This window comes from Ammospiza caudacuta, chromosome 6 (genome assembly GCF_027887145.1).
Source record: "Ammospiza caudacuta isolate bAmmCau1 chromosome 6, bAmmCau1.pri, whole genome shotgun sequence".
Classification (NCBI taxonomy): Eukaryota; Metazoa; Chordata; class Aves; order Passeriformes; family Passerellidae; genus Ammospiza; species Ammospiza caudacuta.
The window spans coordinates 26,642,714-26,663,019 of NC_080598.1; positions in this window are offsets into that span (position 1 = coordinate 26,642,714).

Below are 20,306 nucleotides of genomic sequence, written 5' to 3' on the forward strand. Positions count from 1 at the left end.
AGAATGGGTTATTAGACTTAGATGCTCACATAAACACACACATAGCTGAATCAAATAAGCCTTAAGAAATAAGACAAATTGGGTGGAACAAATCCCAGTGGAAGAAGAGCTGGGGTTATGGAGTGGAAAGGAGATGAATGAGGCAAGACAAAAAGAAAACTGACTTTGTCATGGCTCCAGGAAAAATAGTGAAAGAGGAGGTAAAACATATTAAGACAGTGTTGAATAGAGACCTGAGAAGAAGGCAGAAGAGACTGATTTATTGAAAAGCAGGAGAGAAAGGGATGGGATGTGAAAAGGCTGTGTCTGACTGCTTCTGAAGCAGGAAGGGAAGAGGAAGCTCTGGCTCCCCAGTGATAGGCAATATGGAAAAAGAGCTTTGAAGGCAGAAGAGAGCTCAGTAAACTGAAGGAGGAGATAATGAGAAGAAAAGTGAGTATATGCAGCAATGGAAAATACAGTGGTGCCACCTTACTGAAGTGACAGAAGGCAGTAGGCCCAGCAGCCAAGGACAGAGATGGAGAAAGGATAGGCTGACATAAGGATGAGCTGTGTGAAGACAATTGGGTAATGGGCATTAGATCACTTCTGCCTTGCAACTGTGTGCCAGGGCGTGAGGATGAGGCTGGAAAGGGCTGGCAGGCCTGCTCAGCTACTCTGTGCTGTGGACACTGCCAAAGGGGCAGGTGGAGCATAACTGGGAAATGCTTTGTTCATGAGAGAAATACTGAATTATGTCTGGTAATTATACAGCAAGGGAATTAATTATAATGATGTGACTGTGTATCAGTGTCTCTGGGAGTATCAATCAATAATTTTTACCAGTCAAAGATGGTTGTGAACTCTCCAACGAGACATGGCTTCATCAGAGCAGGCTGGTATCAGCACTGGGATGAGATCCGCATCTTTGATGAATCATGGAGTGGGCTTCCAAGGGACTGCCAGGCATCCAGCCCCTGCAAGCCAGGCAGCCAACTGGCTTGGGGGCCTAGAAACTCTGAAACTGCTTCCAGAGGGCAGACACATCCCAGCAATCCAGACCTGGGAAGGGAGCAGGCACTGAGCAAAATTAACACAATCATGAAAGTCACAGCTGCTATTCAGGAGGTGGGCAGCACTGAGCCCAGTGAGCACCACACCAATTTCAGCCAGCAGCTGCCAGGGGTCATACTTCATTTCAGAAATCCCATGTGTTGGTATTTGCAGACTATCTTTTCAACAAAAAATCCATCTCACAGGAAACATCAGAAAATGGTGTCTTTCCCAGTCTAAATAAAATATATCTGTATTTCTAAGACTTGGCTAACTTTGTTTGCCACATATATTTACTATTTGCAGGATCATAGGTTTCTGAGTCATGGTGAATCATTAAAAAGTTTTTGCACTTGGAAATTTGTGCATCATTCTTCAACACACATCACTGATTTAATGATGGACATAAAATCTTTCTGGCATGACTTGAGTCTTCTCAAATGCAGTTCATGCAAAGGGGAAGCGACCCTCAGCTGATGCTGTTCCAGATCAGCAAAGGTGCAGAACAGACAAAAACAAACTGAGTCAATAAACTGTAAATGTTCATCATTGATGTTTTCTGAGAAAATATTTGTTCCTCAAGCCAAGAGAAGTTTCAAAAATTTCAACCTATGATTTACTGCACTTGTATTTCACCATCTGAAAACTGGAAACAGGCTTCTATACTCTGAGATGCAATCCCAATAATTTTAATGTATACATAAGCCGGAAGATGCCGTGGATCTTTTCTTGGGGACAGCGTGGAGGAGAATTTTTTGTTGTTGTTTGGATACAGCTTCACTAAAACCCAAGCTTTCTAAACACACAAAAGAAGACACAAAACTAAAAAGAGTTACTTTTCTTCCAAAATGTTTCTTCAGCTAATTTTTCCTCACTCTCACTGTTTATGGCATCCCATTTCTTGACTTTCTCTATCATGTTCTCTGAGGTTGCAGCAATGTCCTGTCCTTCACACAGTGGAGGTTAGCCACAGTGACATTACAGCAGCCTGCACGAGGATGATAAAAGCAGATTTGTTTCTCTGTCAGCCACTGCTGAAATACAGACATTGGAAACTGGTTAAGATCCCAGAGTTTGTTTCTTGCAGTGACAAGCTGGCAGGAGCTACTCTCCTTGTTACTTATCAGGAAGAAGTTAGCTGCCTTTAGCATGATCTCTCCTTGCTGCGGCCTTAACTGTTCTTTCAGTATCATTCTGACATAGACCAAGTCTAAAATGTCACCTTATCATGTTGCATGTTGTAGTTTAGAAAGAAATATTTCTATTACAAGAAAAAAATAACCTTCTTTATCTGGCTTTCGGATGTAAGCATAAAATGGAAAATACAGAAAAAATATTTAACCCTCAACTGTAAGTACTATGTAACTGTAAGGTTATCTTTACTAGTACCATTACTGTCTTGCATTTCAAGTATTTATAAGATAGACTCATCTTTCTAGATATAAACATTTTCCTGATATTATTTATGTGTTTAGTGTTATACATAGATGAACTTTGGGACAAGGATTTTATAGCAAGTTTCTGGTCTATGACAAAACGAAAATAATGACCAAGTCCTTTCTGAGCAAGGAACTGTAGAATCATGGCCATCTGGAAGAGATCATTTGCTGATATAACCACATTTGTTTTCTCTCATGGGTCTAATGGTCGATTTTAATCTGTTGCTCTGGATTTCTTAAATATGGGAGAGAAGTGTTTAATATAGCAAGAAAAAAAAAATCAGTATTAACCAGTGGTTAGCTCAAGGAAACACACAATGCTGAATGCAGCCTTGACCATCTTGTTCAGCACACAGCCTTGGATGGGGTAATTTCCAAGGAAGATATACTGGCAGGTCAGTCCAGAATGCTCTGATGGGTATAACTGGACTAATGATAAAGACTTCTCAACTATAATTGGAAAAAAGTGTTCCACCTGCCACAGGCTGCTGTTTTCTTCCTGTTCCCAAGCAGTGTGAATCTTGTAATCAATAAAAAAATAGGACTGTACAGACCTTTTGTCTGCAAGAAGCACGTACAGCTGTGTGGGAAATGAAGCTGGAACAATATAAAACTCCCAGCTAAATATGGTTTGAACATTGGAACAAACTGGGTTAAGCTCCCTGAAGAAAACCACAAGTTAACTATTAACAAGCCTGCAAAGCTGAATGGAGGAGACCAGAAGGAGATAACCAGCCACAACAAAACAGTGACTAATTGTGTGCAGTCGTGACATTCAATAAACAGCAGGTTAGAAGAGGATGTGATGGCTAAATATAATATATTAGTGTCACAGCTGCCACTGTCTATATCGCTTTTCTCCTTGTTTTCAAGATGAGATTAACTGTATTATCTATAAATAGACCAGACTGTGCAAGTCCTTTACCTACAAATAGCACACACAACTCTTCCCAAAGCACCTTGCTCAGGCTGGTCTGGGCAAAAGGAAAGATGTGTTGTAATGGTGGAGAAGATGCTGGTGATGGTGGCTGCTGAGGCTGAAATCTTCCATGCAGCCACAAACCTGCAACAGCAATGGTACAAACTTCTTCCAGACTTTGCCATTATTGTTATTTTATGTTGATCCGCATGAGATAACTCTGCAGGTGAAAAATATATCTATAAATATTGGCACCTTATTTCCTTGGTTACCAAGTGTGACCTTGATACTACTTCTAGTTTCTAGCCACTAGAAAATGCATTACATAATCGTATACCAAGACAAATGTATGCCCTTAAATAATCAAACCTGCTGGAATAAAATGAAGTAGTTGAGAACACAGTGAGATATTTTCCAGCAGGAATAGAGAGCTACTCCCAGCAGTTGGCAAAAATCATCCAGAAAAAAATCAGTGTTTATTTTTAATCTTGCACATATCTTTTCTATCAGCACTTTCTGTGGTTTTTCTGCTTAGTTGGGTCTCATAGTCCTCTCCACACAAAATCCTGTAATCATTCTCTGATAACCATTATCATCAAAAATCAAGAACCTCTTTAAAGCTAAGTTTCTTCCAAGCAATTTATTCCCTTTCCCAGAATGATACAAGAGTCTCAGTTTGCATTTCATGCTTCAGAAATTACCTTCTCCTTCACCAAATCAAGAGAAACAGTTGTGTTTTCCTCCATGTGAAGCAATTCAGAAATCCATCCTCGCTTTCTCCTTCCTACCCTGTTCAATCCCCTTTCTCTTTTTCCCATCTTACAGAAGGCTGCACTTAGAGCCCAGTGGAACAAGATAAGCTACCCCTGGCCAGAAGCAGTCGTAGAAGAAAGTCTTTTGTCCCCAACACCATGGTCAGCCAGGTTGTGCTCGTTCATAAGCAGAAACAATCCCCATCCCTCCCCACCCTGCCTTGGGGCCCAGGGAAGCTGGGCAGTCACACATCCCTTCTGCCACAACAGCAGGCAGGATGTCAAAGTTCAAGACACCTGGGCTTTGGTCACATGCATCTGACCAGGAAAAGACATTGGAGCTCCATCTCCCTGTCTGCTTCCTGCAGGAGTGATGAAAGGAGCCAAAAATGCATTTGTACCAGTGTAAAATTCTCCCTAACCTTTGTCTGATTTGCATTATGCTGTGTTGGGAAAATATATTTATTTTACAGTGGAATTCTAAAGGAAGTCAGGAAGAGTTTTCTGAAAAAAAAAAACAGATACTGCTTCATTTTAAAAATCTGAAAGAAAAATAAGCTGTTACTCAACAGTAAGTTGAAACAAGTACTTTTTCTAGATCAAAGTGCTGTCTATTTATATTAGTGGTTTCATTATGATACAAACAGAAGATACTCTGATCTAGCAAACAGATAAAATTTCTCAACCATTACAAAATAGCAAACTCAGTTCATTATTTTTGAAGTAAACACAGCTCTTTTACTATCAAATATGGCAGTAGTAACATAAAACGTTCACTAGTAGTTAAAACTTAGGGAACAAAACCACTAAAGTAAAAACATCCCATGCTAAATTGAAATACCAAAATTCTGAAATTAATTTTTCCAAAACAATTTTTCATTTTATTACATTTTCCTGGGGAGCATTTACTGAAATTTGGAAGTTCACAAAAAAAAAGTTTTTTTGAGACATTTAACTGCCACGCTGTTTTGATTACATTTTTTGGCCAGTGCTATACTTCTGGAATTTTACTTTACAGATCCTTACATGAAGTGTCCCATTCTGCATGGAAGAGGAGAAATCCTCATTCAGCCTTACAGTTGCAGTGATATCAGCTGTTCCAATCTTAGGTCAGGCATGTTGCCACCAGCTCAACAGTATTTTGCCTCCTAACCTAAAAGCAAATGACCAGTAGCAGCCCTTGTCTTGTGCCAAGTTCAAATACAGGTGCTGGGGAGCCTCTACTACCTACAGACACTACTCTGGAGATGTGAAGCTCCCAGCCCTTGCTCCTTGAGTAGCTCTGCTCTGTACCATTTGAAGCATCCATTAGCACCAATCCAAGAGGTGGATGACTTTTACTGCAGGTAAACTGCGGCATGAAGTAATTAACCTTAGGTGGTAAGCGTTACCCTGAAATTACAGAAGTCTGAAATATAAGCGTCCTCTTTGGAAGAGAGTTCTGAATTTGGTATCCCTTGCAGCTGGACTAGAGAGGCTGTCTTCATATGTTCTCTAAAAAGTGCACACAAGCTGACCAAAGAGTAAACAGGAGCCTGGATGTCAGGCATATGGCAGACAAGATGGGATTCAGGAGATCTGCTCTTGCCTAGTTGTGTCTCTGTGCTGCTCCTTAACACCTGGTCAATATAGAATGCCAGGAAAGCAAAGAAGCTCCAGTATATCTGAGCTCTGAGAGACTGTCCAGCTTGAGACAACTCACCTGGCCAGTCTAGCTGACCATCCCTTCAGCAGAGCAGCATTTTCTTTACAAAATAACATTCAAATTGAAACATTGTCATTTATTGATCCACAAAGAATTGCTTATAAACATTTTAGGCTATACAGCAATCAATATCTGTACTCCTGGAGGCCTTCAAGTGGTCTCAATGGTCCCAGATTCATAGGCATGGAACAAGAAAGCTGTGCCATTGCCTGTCATAGCCTGAAAAGCCTGAGGCCATGGATCAGAGTCCATGGCTTGAAAGCAGTCCCACAGGAAAGACCAGAGATAGCCAGTTCTGTGGACTCCTGGTCTATCTGCACATCCATATGAACAAGGAGTAGGGGATCCCAGTGGCTTTATGCCTTGGGTTGTTTTCAGGGAATGCAACCAGTCTCATCAGCCTTAGCAGCAGCTGAAGAAAACTGGCATCCCTCCCCATACAGAGAAGTGTACTGCTGTGAAGGTTTTCAGTAGCTCTGTTTCTTTGACTGGATTATGTCTCTGATTTTTTTTCCTACATTTTGAGTAACTGTGCTGACAATACTAGTTTATGGTTTAAACCAAAACTCAGTTTAAAGCAAAAATATACTGAAGTACTCCCAAGAGGTCAAGGAACTCATTCATTCAATAAAAGAATTACCAAAGGCTTTGTGTGTGGCTGCTCTTTTATCATTTTTGGGCAGGTTTTCTTGCCTTCATAAAGATCACTGCAGCTTCTATTTAATGTAATGACCTTTAGAGAAACAATGGCAGGATTTCACAAGGGCACAGAGACACTCAGACCCTTAACAATTGTGGGAGTCATGCAAGAGACAAACTCACCAATCTGAAAGATAAAAGAGGAAGATGATGCAAAGTAATATTAGCACAAAAGCATTCACCAATCTGAACCCTCAGGACCATGTTAATACATTAAATAGCATTTTCACCAATTCATGGTGCATAATGTCCTCACTATGAGAAAATGAAACTAGGAAGAGCTGAAAGGATCTTTTCCACAAGAAGTCTGTGGAAAAAAAATATGATTGGATGCCCTGAGGTTTTATTCTCATCTAGTGTACCACCAGTTTTGGACTTGATGACATTTAAAAGAGCATTGTGTCAGGTTTCACTATGATGTCACTTAATGACATCAGTCAGCATGTGAGAGGCTCTGTGTAAATGCAGCAGAATTCAAACACCTTGCTCAGATCTATGAAATTTTCTTTCAGTTAATTTCTCATTCACTGGGTAATCATATTTTCATGCTATTTCACATAGGAGAACATGAAAAACAAAGGGACAAATTTAAGACAGTCAATTACTCTCTATATATCTCATAATAATTGTACATTGAATTGAGGATTTATTACACTGCTTCTATACTTACATAATTTACCACTTAACTATTTAGGTCAAGAATTACTGACTTTCAGTTCATAGCATCTCTATTGCCCTTACCAGTGTAAAAAAGATGAAAACATTACTGAGACCTGGACAGTTGCTGACAGTTTAGGTCTTTGCTGTGGTAGGAACAGTAACACATCCCCAGACTCACCCTGTTGGTATTCCAGTTAACCAAACCCAAAGAGTGAGTCATACCTCCTGCTGTCAACAGTGCATTGGTCATTCACAGGGGTTTGCCCTCACAAGAGTGAGAGCTGGCTTTGTCACCTGGCTTCCTGCTGGGACACAGCAAAGTCTGCTGAAGAAGGCTCTCCTTGGTGTCTCTAGCCCTGGCCCTGGTGAGGTGCCAGGCACTGCAGCACTTGTTTTTGTGCCCTGAGAGGCAGGGAGCTGATGGAATTCATGCCACAATCGCTTCTGCTCCTGGGTGAGGTTGTACTGACTTCAATTACAGCTTATGTTGACAGGAGCTGACTTAAACAAGGATTAAATATAGTTGTGCTTCAGTGTGACTATTCACACATACAAGGAAGGTGATGAAAAATAAATGGAGTGTATTATAGTTTTAGGGTTTTTTTACTTTGTAATATATTTAAAAGCTATCTCCCACTGCTGTTATCTTTTTCCAAATTTGACTGGAAGCTGGGACCTAATTCTCTGCTGCTTTGCATTTAACAGGGAAAAATGCTGCTATCACAAGTTAGGTTTCTGCAACTCCCAGTTTTTAAATATGTAAATACAAGGGTATCGCTGAGAATCAGACCTAGACAGCAAAATTTTTAGCTGAAGTCAAATAAGCTCTTCTGATTTACCCAAACTGATTACCCCAATTTGGTCTTTACTCAAAGCTATTAAGCTTCATGTTTGAACTTCCCAAAGAAATCTGACAGTAACTGACTGACAAGCCCACAGCTGCATAACAAAGCAGCTTGCACTTTTCATTTGCAATCATATTTAGTTAAGGAAAGAAATTCTCCATTCATATGAGCTATCCAACAGAGGCAGAGACAACCCAAAGAAACTCAAGGGTAGCTTTTGCCACATGTCCATTTAACTGTCACCTGAAGACAGAATCACTTAATTATCACGACAGTGATTACTGATTAATACTAAATTTTTTCATTTCAGCCTTCTGGATGATTTTTATCATCCTTGTCAATTGTGATTAATCAGATATTTGCTCCAAAATACCAGATACCAACGAACTCAAGTACTTCCTCTTCGTAAACACCTTTCTTCCCTGTCAGCGTTCACAAATCCTACTTAAATAAAGCTTCACCACTACACCAGACATAAAGATTGTCAAAAATTATCTGTCTGCATGCAAGAAAGCTCAGTAATTTCACAGATAAACAGTAGGCTTCAGTTAAACCTCACATATAGTAGCATTTTTCAAGGCTTTGGTTGGTCTTGTCCCATTTTTTTCTCTGGCTGGGGGTGAAGTGCTCTCCAAGAACTTCCCAGTACCTCACTATGAGTTGCCTGAAAATTCAAGATGACTGCAGAACGATGCAGACTTTCTCCAAGAGATTAAAAACATGCAAATGGCATCTAAACCACTGATATAATGAAAATCCCAGACAGCTCATCTATTTGGCAAAGACAGACTCTGTAAGTGGGTAAGTCACAGAGGGTAGGAATTTGAGTGATTTCAATGAACGTGTCCAGCCAGCCACACTACACTTTAAAGACAAAAATGGTATAGTTAAAGAGCAAGGCTGTTTACAACTTCAGAGCATTTTAGAAAATAAGCTCTAGTGAACAAGAAAATCAAGACAATTTGTTTTGCTGCAAGAGCTAGTATGAAACAGGTTTAAAAATGTCTGATTCTAATATAAGGAAAGAGCCTGGTGAACTCAGCAAGACAATGAAATTCTTAAAAATGAAGGAGACATGAAGAAATGGATGTGCTCATAAATGCTGCATAATGTTTGAGATACAGTCATCTCCCTGATTATAAGAACACTTCACTCTGGTGACAGAAGGCTTGCTGATCATCAACTTGTCACAAAGAGGTAATTTTAAAACTTAAACAAAATATGGAAATTTTTTCTTAATCCAGAGTCTTATAGACCTCCTTTTTGAACGTAAATGAAAGAGTTTAAAATGCTGCTATTGAGGATTGTGCACAGAAATATTTACAAGGGTGAAGCAGGACCCAAAAGGCTTTATAAAAAAAGGAGCTCTTTGGTATATATAAATTTAAAAATATAAAAGAGGATTTCTCCATATGGAATAGCACATCCAGGATATGAAGAAGAAAATCGTAATATTTTAGCTACCAATGGTAAGTGCGTCATACTTTGGAGAAATTATTTTGTGATTCATTTTCAAATGGATCAAAATTATCTACAAAAATCATCTACCTTATTCTGGAGGGGAAAAAAGTTGAAAAAAGTTGACAAACTAAACAAAAATCATTGTTTAAGACATTAATTGGAGCCCTATACGGTAGTTCAAGCAGGTGAAATTATCTGGTAAAATTCAGGAACTTCTTACCCCTCTTTCACCAAAACAAGCAAACAAAGCCAAAAGCACGAAGAAACATTACAGAAGAGATTCCAATGCCCAAGATTAAAACACAGTGAGAACATTTTTAAAACAGGTTAGGGTCATGTGTATGAGAACCTGTGGAGGATGGGGCATTAGAAGGCAATTATGACTCAATCATAAAATGGCAAACTAACTCTCATTATAGCAGTTACAAGATTTTCCCCCCGAAATTCTGGGACCCATGAAATATCACCTGGTAATTAAAACTATATTTACTAATTGGTCACATAAGAGGCAAGCTATAAAGTCAAAAAAAAAAAAAAAGAAGAAAAAAATGAAAAAGAAAAAAAAAGAACTTAGAAATTTCTCTTATTCAGAAGGAAAATAAAAATTCTTTCATATCTTCATTAAAATAAACTGTAGCAAATAGATGATTTCTTACCAGAAGGAAGGGGAAAAGCTAGGGAAAGAGAAAGGGCCATTCAATATAAATGTACACTGCTTGCTTATGTTATTTATAATATTTCTGGACAAGAGACAAACTAGGCTAGCTTCATTAGAAAGTATAATGCAAAGGCTGAAGTTTCCATGATCAAGATTATGTCTAGAATATATGATTCATAGCTGGTTTTAATAGACAAACTGCATAAAAACTATTAAGTTACTTAGTCTGGACTGTAAATATGAAATAACAGCAGAAGACTGAGATGAGATCATGCACATGATAAATACTTGCTCCAAAACTAACTGTCAGGCAGGATTCAGTACAATCTAGTTTACAGAATGTGTATTTCCCTATTGTTATCTCACAAAATACATAATATTGCCCCAGATGTCTGTATGAAATGCAAAACAGTCTGGTTTTCCATCATACATACAATATGGGAATACTCGATGGTAAAAATATTTTGAAAATTCATCTTGAAAGCAATAAAAAATTGTTAGAGACAGAACTTGAACAGGACTTATAGACATGTGCATTGGGATTCGGTCCATTCAGAAGATTTAAGATGGGCATGAGGAAGCTACTCTTGCTGCTGCTCTTTGTAGGCAAAAAAAAAAGCAATCTAAAAACCATGGACCCAAGGAACAGCTCCCATTATATATCACTGGGGAAAAAAATGGTCAGTGCACTATCTAATAATGGAAGACTTGACATATTCTGTGAGAGCAGTGCCACAAAAATTCTCAAAATTGGACAAAAGGGGTGGTGCACCTTGCAGAGAAAAGATGACGCAGCAGAAGAACTGAGCTTATGGAGAAGCTTTGATGCAGATCGTGCAATCTTGCAAAAAGAAAAGAAGCAAAGAATATCCCAAGGAAAAAAATCATTGAATTGGGTATTTCTCCTTCTCTAATCGCCTATACTGCCTTCCTTCCAAAGCATTTTCACCTCCTCCATCCTAGCAAATATTCAGGTCCATAGTAAAAGCTACTGGAAAAGGTTAACTATCCATAAAATTTAAAAACAGAAGACAGCTACACTCAATATGCAGTTATGTATTCTTAGTCACATAGAAAGCTGTCCTAATGCCTACCACAGTAACTGCAATGGAAATGGCTTTATTGCAAATGGTTAAAAATAAATATTCTTAATTTTGAAGACATTGTTTTAATTTTTCTACAAAAACACTCTTTTCTTGGTTTCTCTGTTACTTTTTCCTACTCAAAAAAGTGCTTTAATTTATAGAGGACGAATAACTAATCTGCAAAGAGATGCAAAGAAAAATTAGTTTAGTGGGCAGATCAAAACCAACCTCTTTCCTTCAGCATCTTGGCTACTCAGATTACTTTAGGACTGTTACCACAAGGATGGAACAGTTCAGAGGCACAACATCCTTATTTATCCTGATGCTAGAGGGCAAAAATTGCAGCTGCATATATGCATTCAAAGCATTAAAGTGCAGATCAAGTCAGTGAAAGCTCTTTAATTATTTAAGAAATGGAGATGATAGATGAAAATAAGGAAGCAAATACAGCCTGGTCAGAAAGCTAGACACATGTCAGGAAAAAGAGGACTCCAGTTTCTGTCATTGGAATAAGAGCAGACATGAGCAGAAGGTGTTTCTACAACATTCAGACTTTCTACCTGTAAATTTGCTTTGCAGAGGGTTGAAGAGGAATTAAAAGAGGTGAAAGAGGCACCCTTGCACTGCAGCTCTGGTCCTTGCAGGCTAAATGCCATGCAATTACGATTACTGCAAAACCTTGTCATCAGTGAAACAGGGAATTTAGAGTTTAGTCTTCTACACAAGAATGTACTGCACTGGGAATGACACAATTCCAATCAATATTGATGTACCTTTCCAAACATCTCCTATTTTTACAGTCTACAAATTAAGCATCAATGCCAGCTTCTAGATGTCTCTTTTCACTCCTAAAGAAACCAAGAAGGAAAAAAAGAATAATGATACAGTGTGGGACGAGATAACAAAACATTTACCAATTTCAGACAGTTTCCATGTCTTGAAGTATTTTTGTTTCAAAGCAAGTATGAAGAAGCAGTATTAATGGTAAGACAGAAATTTGTAGTTCTGTCCAATAAATAGTTCAAAATTAAATGATAAATAGATTGTGTTCTCTGTTTTGCAGTTTCATTCTGTAAAGACAAGGCTAAATAACCTTGACATTAAGACTCCAAACTATATTTGTAAGATCAAGTTTCCATTCCCAGCCTCTGCTGAAGAACAGCTGTATCATCTCAAGCCAGGCTTTTTCTCTCTTTGTGGCCTCAGTTTCTGTCGGTACACATGGGGTAGTATGACAGTCATACTTCATACAATTCATTACATTTTAAATTGTAAGGCAGACAATGGATCTTGCTGCTTGTTCATGTAGACACAGAACCAATCCTATTTTTGTCTTGCATCTATTCAAAGGGTTTTGTTGTTGGCTGTGCCTCTGTATTTGTGCTTAGAGCTTGCACTGCAGGTGCTGATACATCAGGATGCAAGGTGATCTCACAGCCTGCACAGAACCAGGTGATAGCCACAGTCACATGAAAAAGCTCTGCCCCTCTCACACACACGCACACTAAGCCACCTGTCTGCACAGGTCTGGCAGTCAAAGGAAGTTCCAAAAAAGCTGCTGAGAAATTCTTGTGGTATTATCAGAGCCATATTTTGTGAAAGATTCATTTAAATAACTTTATTACAAGCACAAGGAGTCACGAGTGCATGAGCTGCAAGTTGCCTACCCTACTGCCTCTCAAAAACAAAAAAAGGAATTAGAAAGGTTTATGGCATCACTGTTTTGCAGTTGTAGCGCATTCCCCACCTGAGCACAGAACTGATTTACTTCAAGCAATGAAAAAATGCTCCAGAGTCATAGAAATTGCATGTCTTCCATGCAAGGGATTCAAACAGGAAAAATGGCTGTTGAAAATTGCTGCAAAGAGCAAGGCAGCCTCTTTTCCTTGTATGTTGTATGACGTGGCATAACACTGCAAACTATGCTTTGAACAAATGTGCCCTGCAGCCAGACAGTGCCAGCATCTTTCCTGCCCAGCTCTACTATTTTAGTGATCAATGACAGAATCTAGTGTCATTACCACTCTTCCACTGTGTCATCCTCAGCTCTTGGACTAAGGACCATCCACCAGTATCCTTCAAAAAAGCTACCAGTTATGCTGTTCTACACATGTTCTGGATATACAGAGACAAACCAAAGTCTTAGAAATATCTAGAATAGCCTCTAATGTAATTAATTCAGCACTGTCTTCACAGCTCTTCTCTGATGCAGAGTTAAGAATAGAAGACATTCTCACAGCATTGCTTTGAGACAATTTTTTGACAGGAGGCTGTTTATAGGACTCTTATTAGACCTAATATTAAAGATTAAGGTGAAAAATATCTTTTGTCCAATAAATGGTCAAAAATAAAGCAGAAAACATTTTATATTCTTTTTTTTCCTGCAATTCCTTTCTGTTCAGAAAAGGCTGAATGACCTTGACAGCAAGATTTCAGACCATACTTGTGAGATCAGGTTTCCATTCCCAGCCTCTGTTGAAGAATTGTAAGACTTAAGAAGCCTCTGCTGTTGCACAAAGATTGAATTTCATTAGCATGAAACAAACAACCCAAGGTTCAGAATGCTGCAAAGTAGATCAAAAGGTTAATTCTTCCTTTGATGGAACAAGAAAGAGCTTTTAATACTTCAGCATGCTCACAATGCTGACAGTAATAGGGGATTGTGAGCTTGTCAGTGGCAGGCTGAAAGGTGATAGCATTAGTCACTTAGAGGAGATCTGGGCCTGAATCCTGCCGGGTGACAAACATGTGATAAAGCACTTTCACTGACAAACAGCAGAATGCATTAAACACATGAAGATTTCTTTGCCAGAGCACAACATTCTCTAATGGAAACAATAGCCCTCTGAAAGCAGCTTTGTTCTCAGAAAAACAGCCTCACTGGGTTTTGGTTGGGATGCTGGTGCTCCATCAGTGTCTACAAGATTTCATCCCATGCAGACAAAACCTGATTACCAGCTTTCTTTTTCCTTGTACCTCTTTACCTTTTCCCTTTTTTTGGGTGGGAGAGAGGGTGCAAAGTTGCCAGATTCTTTTCTAAGATCTGGCTATTAATTCTAGGTATTATCCCAAGATGCTTTTGTCCAAGTCGTAGAAACACTTTCTGAAGCTGAAAGACCTTCAGTTCCTCTCTTATCCACAAGGTAACATAACAGTCTCCTACTGGAATAAAGGCTGGACAAAGCATTCTTTTCTCTTTGGGTCATTTTCTACAAATATACTGGTGTTTGGGGTGTTTTCTTGGGTAACTGGGACATTCAGAATTGTCAAACTAATGATATTTCTTCTTTTTTTCCCCCTTAAATATGAAAATATTAAATGTTTCAGTGTTCCAAGAGAGAAATCTTAGGTTCCAATACATGAAGCTGAAGCAGAGTATTTTGCTCCATCTCACACAATGTCAAACCACAACTCCCTAGACTGGCATATGCTTCATGCCCACACTCTCCCCTGGAGCCTGAGCTCTCCTTCAGCTTACACCTTCTGTGAGGCACAGTGACCTCTCGTCTTGCTCTTTTCCGTAGTGCAGGTATCATCAAGTTTGACAGACAAATCCAGGGACTGAAAATAGCTCTCTAAATCCATTTTATGGCTTGAAAAAATGTTCAACCCTTTGATTTTTTTTTTCCCCCTCAATGAAAGCTGTCTGCAAAAAGCAATTCTTAGCAAATCTGTTCCGCTGAAACCTTTTTCTCCATCAGGTGTTTCCTTTAGATTTTGTTTCCTTTAGATTTTGTATGTGAGCCCTAGATTTATTTTTTTGTTTCTAGTAATTTTTTTCTATCCTATTTAGATATGGGCCTTTACTGCTAAGTTGTCATAACAGCTGGGGAACAGGACAGGACAGGACAGAAGAGAAAGGGAATTCTGCTTTACCAATGCATTAAACTATTTTCACACAGAATATTTAGATCTCCCTTTCTAGTTTGGAAACCAGCTTGTCACTTCCACTGGGGCTGTGGAAAAAATGCTTCCGTGCTTAACGCCTGGTACATGTGGCTGCTCCTCCTCCTCTATACTCCAAAGATCCTCCTCTCAAACATATGTGTGATATCACAGACTGGGAACTGCAGCCTTTGCAAACTGCCCTTCATAAACACAGTCAATTTTGCCATCTGCTTTATTATTTAAAAGCCTTAATTCTTGCAAAGTAAAGTATTAGTGCACCTGCTGTCCACCAGTCTGGAAAAAGGCAGAGAAAAGGGAAGTTCTTTGATAATAGCTTTCCACACCATCATCTTTTTGAGTCTTTAAATGGCTGGTGCTACTATGCAAAGAGAGATGATATCTGCATTCATCTTCAGATATATCTGAATGATCTTCACCTATAAACTGAGACAAAGATTTCCATTATTTAAAATGTTGACAAAATCAGCTCCAGCGTTTACTGTAACAAAAATCCAAGCTTTTTGCAGCTTTCCGATAACACTGTAACAGATATGCTGTTTCTGAAAGAACTGTTATATTCAGGCTGATATTCCCATTCATTGCTGAATCTGGTTTGTAGGAGACACTAGCACAACATTTTGAAAACAAATCCAGTCCTTTATGGAAAAAGTCTGAGTCGATCTTCATCTTTTACCACCAACTTAGAGGGATTTTCCTTCTCTTTCAGTATAACTGAGTCAGATACTTTATCTCAGCTCTCAGTCTAGGTTCAAAGAAAGGAAAACAACTAGGAACTACCTCACTGTACCTCACTCAATGCTGTACACCAAAGAAGACACTGACTTCTATTAGGAAGAAAGAGATCTGAAAAAGAGGGTTGTTGGTTTGTTTCATTGGTAGCAGATGCCAGTTTTCATTCAACCTGATGTTTTAAAACATATAAAACAACAAGTTATCTCCCATCAGAATAATATTTAAACAATTACATCAACCCACTGGATCCTTTAAATTCCATCACGGGAAAATGTAATTTAGAAAGTAACTAGCTGAGGATACATTTATAGCCAAGTACAGACAATGAGAGCCTTTGCCATTTTAGTCAAAACATTGACTCTGCAGGTGCTGCTCTGCACAAAATAGGACCTGGATCTAAAATTAAAGACTCTCTCTGGTGCATGAGCTTTTACTTTGGCAGGGTAATCAAAGGGAGATAATGCCTTTTCTAGCTTTTAACTCTGGAGTGAGCAGGGGTCAGCTCCTGTTCAAAAAGCTTCAGGGCATTCTGTCCACAGATTCCTTTCAAACCATTCTTCTAACCTGGGACTGATGGACTGCATTGGGTCCTAACTCCCCCCACTACTATCTTCAAAATATCCCTCAAGCCAAAGGCAGCAGTCAGAAAATAAATCCATTGTGTTCACTCAAGAAATGACAGCACAAGAGCTGGCTGTGAGGCTGGTGTGGAGGGCAAATATCCATGGCACTCCTCACCTTCAAAGGGAAATTCTTGGGGACTGAAAATCTGGCCTTTATTTTCAGGTGTAATTCACTTTTGAAATAAAGTATTTCCCAGTGGAAAGATTTCTTGCCTAGATCAACCTTCACTCTCCTGGCAGCAAACAAGCAGGAATCAGCAGAGCTTCTTACCATAAGAAGGGCTTAGCTCAAGCACAGTATCTGACCATGCCCCAAACCGTGCTGGGCACCTCACAGCACTGACCCTGTGCCCCAGAGGCTTCAGCTGCTCACCACAGCAGGGACAGCAAAGAGGCAGGAAGCAGTGGGGGGGAAATAAAACAGGAAACAACAGGAATCCAAGAGCAACACATCAGATGGGGTGTGGGCACAGCAGGGCTTGTTGCTCCTAATGAACCACAACAGAGCTCAGGTTTGCCTCCTGTTTGTGGAAGATCCTGTTCTTGTGGAGGGATTTGAGCATGACGAGTGACAAGGGGAAGGTATTCTTGCCATGCTGGGTATAGAGCCATCCCACTGACTACTGTACAGCACAAAGATGTGCCCATGTTTAAATTTAGCTACACTGGGTACAGTGTGCAATATTGATCTCACAGAGTGAAGGTCAGAATGGGAGCAAAATCCAGCTAAGGAGCTGAAGAAAATGAGCTTATGCTGTGCTCTGTGCTGCACTAAACCAATGGCAGAATGAGGCAGCTCAAATCTAACCAGGATGCACCTCTGAACATGCCACTAGTTTGAGGGCAGTGTAGACATATCCTGGCTGAGGTACACCCAATGGACAAAGAGATTTCACCTCTTCCCCCTCTCATTCACAGATGCACATGTGATTGGACAAATTTCCTTCTTTCCACAGCTCCTCCTGGGGCAATCCAGACCACTTGTCCCACAAGGCAGAGTTCTGGCAGACGTATGACTAAAATATTCTTTTCTTTCCAGAGGGGTTTCTCTGGAACTGTGGAGCCTTGTATGTTGCTTTTTTTTTTAATCTTAGCACATTTGATTAGGTGGAGAACAAACCTGTAGCTCTTCCAGTTCTAGGGTGAGTACAGTTATTGTTATCAGCTGGGGATCTCTGCCTCACAGTCTGGTGAGGGGCATGTACAGACCCTTACAAGCTTACGAAAGGGGATCTCACATAACACACAGGATAGTGTTATTATTGGAGAGCTTATTTGTCCAAGGAGAGTCATCATCACGAGAAGAAACCCTTAAAGCCTGGAAGCTCCCAATGCCCTTCAGTTCTCCAAGTCAGGGTAGCAGGTTATTTCTCCAACCCGAAATATGTACAATGGCAAACATTCAACTAATGCCATCATTAATCTGAGTGGGCTGTGGGAAAAAATTTCTTGTGCCAACACCTAGGTACATGATGTTGGATATTAAATCTATTTGAAAGGCTTCTGCATAAAAACAGCCACATTTCCATGAAACAGAATCCTCAAAATTTGAATGTAAGGAGCTCAACACTGGTTTCTGGCTTGAAAAATATTGACCTCAGATTGAAAACTCAGAGGCAGAATCAAAAGCAAGAGTGCAGCATTCACAGACTCACAGACTTGCTGATGAAGCATTCACATCTGGGTATTCCCTCCTGCATACACAGAAAATTGTTCTGTAACACTCCCAAGCAATAAGACTACAGGCCCATTAAACCTGCAGGGGTTTGAAGGACAATGTCAAAGAATCATAAAAATTACAAGCCCTATTAATTAACAACCTGCCCATCTCTCTGCCAAAGAAGGGATTATTTTCTTTGACTCATCCAGTTTTAAAACGGATGAGGAGATCCCATTTTATTGCAAAGGAGCCCTAATGAGTGTTCATTTACAGTTTGGAGAGTTAATTCCAATTCTGAGCTGCATATACAGCATTGCAGCCGCAAACCCCAAACCATCAAAAGATATCTGGGCTCAAGAGCAGCTAAGTCTCTTTCTGCGATATTCCCCTGTTTTACTGTTTGTCCTTCCTTTCTGATACTATCTATAAGAAAACAGGATTTATTTAGCAGTTCATCTGCTCCTGCTGCATAATCCTCTGCAGCACACGGCTGGCAGTCGCAGAGATAATTATGTGACCAGGAAGGTTCTGGCAGCGGGTAGCACCCAGTGGCAGGAATGAATGAATTTGAAAAGATTAGCTTATATCCATGAAGAGTCCTTTGAGAAAGACAGACGAATGCTGAGAAATCAGTAGGAAGGGATGTCTTTCCAATAAAACCACAGAATTTGCAGGCAGTACCCCAAATCTGTCTACCCAGCACCGTCACAGCACTTTGACCAAAGGTGTTCAGTTTCCATCTCAAAACAGGGCTTGCAAGTTGGGTGCTGCTAAAATATTTTCAGATTCATGGAACAAGGTTTAAATGTTATTAAACACAGAAGACAGTTGAATTCCTTAACAGAATGTGCTTTCAACAGGGCTCAGTGTTTTCTTAAAGGGTTTTTGTATGGTAATGTGACATTTCATGGCCTACATGTAGGCAATTATCTTTGAAAGAAAAAATTACTGGTTTTTTTTTTCTTTTTGAGAAGAGCCTTTGATTAAACACATTTCTTGGACAGCTGATATTCAAGGACAGAATGCAGATATAGGATCTGATGCTGTTACTAAAGGTAAGGAATTAAGGGGCTTGAGGAGGCTTTAGCAAGGGACATTCAGGCAATGTCAGACTCTGGCACCAACTAGAACCAGTGTAGTTTGTTGTGGCTGTAAATAATTTTGCAGTATCTCCCAGGTCTTCCACAAATAGATTACTGTGCTCCAACAAGATTCCAAATTAATGACAGAAAAAAATAATTACAAGGCTTGTTGTTGCTTATTCACACCTCAAAATTGTTTGGACTGCTGTGTAAACAGAATGAAACACAATATCTGCTCATATTGGTTTGAGTGCAAATTCACAATTAATGCTTTTTGTTCTCAGAAAGCATTATTGCTTGCTCCTACAGCAATGAAATCAGTGGAGTTTTTACCACAATTATACTGGGAACAGGAAGAGGTGGTATGGATAGAGGCTTAGAAACTGCAATCTAAAACAGGCTAAAACAACTAAAACAGAAACCAGTCTCAAACATCTCCATCCATGCAGCACCTTCGCTGTGTGAGCAGAAGTGTTTCTTTTGCTTTTGCTCACAACAAGCACCAAAAGTTCCCCTGGTTATGGTGCATGCAGCATTTCTGTGCACTGTGCCTGGTGTCATCACCTGCCCAGGACACAGGAGGTTGGAGCATTCCCAGATTACAAACACCTGACTGAACAAGACTTCAGGATGCTTGGTAATCCACAAGCCACAAACATGCAGCCTGTATTCTCAGCCATTCCTACCAAGCCCATTTGGTTTTCCACCTACATTCTTTCTGTTATAATTTGAAATTCATCTACAGTTTCTACATTCCACAGTTACACCAACAAAAGAATAAATTTAGGTCCCTTCAAACACTTCCTTTAACCATTCCTTCCTTCCATACTCTCTCTCACATATGACAGGCATACATTTATGAGTTTATGGTTGAAAGTGCTCACCACAGGGATAAATATCGAGGCAGGGAGACAGGTTGGGCAGAAAACTGAAAAACCACAAATGTGTATGTCTTTAGGATTCAACATTTCAGTGTCTTTGCTGGATGTCAGTACTTTTGAAGTAATGTTTTCTCCATCTGCTTCCCTTGGTGTATAGTCCAGGA